Raw genomic sequence first — 2,775 nt, forward strand, 5'->3', positions numbered from 1 at the left:
GCGACAAGGCTCAGGACGCTGTGAGACAAGGCATTGCTAGAAGCTCTGCCAATGTTATGATCCAGAAAGGGCCTCGTGAGAAAGACTTAGTACAAGTCAACACGATTTCATCTAGTGCCAAAACCAGTGCTCAGGATGGAGAAAGAAGACACTAACAAGAAGTGTGAAGTCTGACATCGTAACCAGGCCTGTTTCGTCTTCTAATGGCAAACTAATAGAAAAGTCAAAAAACGTGGACCCTGGCAGGCAGACAAGAGCAAAAGCAACTAGTGATAGATCAGCTCAGCCCAAAGAAACAGCAGAAGAGAGAAAAGCTCGTCTGAGTGAGTGGAAAGCCGGCGAAAGGAAAGTGCTGAAAAGGCAGCCTAGCTCAGTAGTTACCCAGCCTGAGCCTGAAGGACGACAGGAAAGCCCAGTTGGGTCCTTTTGGACTGCCCTGGTAGAAGGAGATGAACAAAGATCGCTTACCGCAAAAGTAAACGAGACTTTTTCTGAATGCCTAAACCTGATTAGTGAGGGATGTCCAAAAGAAGAAATATTGGTCACAGTGTACGACCATTAAAAAATTTCCAGATGTCAAAAAACTTGTTAAATATTGGATACGCTTTGCATGTATTGAACCTCTTACAAGTCCTATTGAAAATATTATCACACTATCAGCCTATTGAAGAGATGTGACATACCATTGCAGATATTCTGACAATGAAGAGTCAAGGAAAAGTTAAATATGGAGAAAATACTGAGGAGGCTTGTGTAACCAAGGAATACATCCACGAAGTCAGCACTGGAGACAGAGGGGTCAATCTAGAGTCAGAGAAACCAGAAATGGGAAAGAAAAATAGAAATGTGGTATTTCAAGATGATGAAAAAGAGCAAGACGACAAACCAAAGATTCAATCAATGACGTTAAAACCCCCAGTTCAGAAACCAGGGGGAGTTGCTTAATTAAATATAACGTGTCTACTACACCGCACCTACAAAGTATAAAAAAGAAGATGCAGTTCGACAATATAGATTCTACATTTCGAGAGCTAAAGTGTCTAACTCCAGTGAGATGTCCTTCATGTATTCAAGAGAACACTTCTAAATTGCTCATTATCCTTGTGTGTCTTCCTTGGAAGAATTAACAGTGTTAGAAGGTGAAACCGATGCTTTTGTGTGCTGTCTCAATGCAGTGCTGTGCCCGATGTATTCAGAGCCTGGAACAGTAGAAGAGAAATAAAGCAATGATAAGAAATGATGTTTCTATGGTTCCTGGGGTATTTCGTTTGCTTGTTGTGGCTTTGTGTGTCTCTTAGGAGCTGGCCAAGTACCGGAGTTATCACTGGCAAAAAGCTCTCTTACTGATGTTTACATCTGCTGGGCAGCAGAAAGCTAAGACTACCTTTTCGATCTTAGCAGAGGGAGTTTCTAATTGGTCCAGTAGTTTACTACATTCCTTGGATATAAACAGGTTTCATCATAATGTTGACTTGTTCACTTTGAATAGTCTTAAGTTAGAGATAAATTTTTAGCCATTAAATATAAGCATAGGAATGCTGTAACACCAGAAAAGGTATCCTAGATAAAATTTATATATCTGCATAGGCATGTTCTTGAAATTTATAATATACATTTACACAGAATACTGACTTTTCGCTGCCTCTCCTTAACTCTTTATCAGTAGAAAAGTCAGTAATCATAATGTGTAGAGTGACTGTGTTCAAATGGGAAGACTTGGAAGAGTCATCTTGCTTTTCCACCCAGTTCTAGTTCCGCAGACTGCTGTGGTCTGTGGTGCTTTGGCTCCTCGCTATTGTTTTCCAGCAGTGCTAGGGAGTCTGTGGTCTCTGCTGGCTTCTTTCCCTTTTGTTGTAGCTGAGGTCACCAGGAACGGTGACCCCATGTCTGAGAGCAGATGCTTTGTAGTAAGAAAGAAAAGGCACTAAACTCAGTGGGTATTAGAAACTTTCAATCTGAGTTTCTTCAGTTCCTTTTGTAACTTGACTATCTAAAATGCTACAATTTTAACTTTTATAATTTCACCTGACACAGTTGTAGACGATTAGAATGGAATTACAGCAGAATATATAATGTTATTCTAATTAAATAGAATTTCTAAAGTAACTAATAGTTCCTTATAAACCCTCTACTATAAAGTCATGCCCCTTGAAATATGATAGTTACATACAATAAACCATTTCACTCTCTACACATAAATATCACCAATAAAATCGTTTTGTAAGTCTCTGAACTAATCCTTAAATACATCGTCTACCAATTCTACAATTTCAAAGATACATTAGTTTTAAAACTGTGTAATATAAATGTGCTGGAAAATCACATAGTCTTAGATTGGCTCATTCCGTTTGTACACAGCACCTACTGCTGTCTTATGTTCTAGATAGGATTTTTATTCTTTCATAAACCATGTACCTAATATTTATAAATAAATATATCTGTATTAAAAAAAAAGAAATACAAATGTAGACATGGTGATACTCTTCTTATACATCCAAAGAATCTGTTGTTTTGTTTTGTTGTTGTTATTTTTATTAATGACACTGAAAAAAGATGCTGGTACCTTTTTTTCTCTCAGGAATGTAACCATATACCACCCAAATAAACTTTACCAACTCATTGGATCCATTAGGCAGTCAGAAGCTCACAAGCCAGTTTGTAAAGAGATACTGTCTGGTTGTTAAATACAAATGTCATTGTTGCTTTATGCAATGAATTATATCAAAACTCTAGGCTTTCTTGTTTTCAGGTTTTTGAGTTCTTTGTTTTGTTTTG

At 37.7% G+C, this 2,775-nt stretch overlaps 2 pseudogenes; one reads left to right on the forward strand and one right to left on the reverse strand.

The window, feature by feature from the left end:
* LOC115286540 overlaps positions 1-1,222 on the forward strand; it is a 17,216-nt pseudogene extending 15,994 nt beyond the window's left edge.
* A 503-nt stretch (positions 1,223-1,725) lies between these two features.
* The window catches only part of LOC115286552, a 1,905-nt pseudogene continuing 855 nt past the window's right edge, over positions 1,726-2,775 (reverse strand).

This window comes from Suricata suricatta, chromosome 1 (genome assembly GCF_006229205.1).
Source record: "Suricata suricatta isolate VVHF042 chromosome 1, meerkat_22Aug2017_6uvM2_HiC, whole genome shotgun sequence".
NCBI lineage: Eukaryota > Metazoa > Chordata > Mammalia > Carnivora > Herpestidae > Suricata > Suricata suricatta.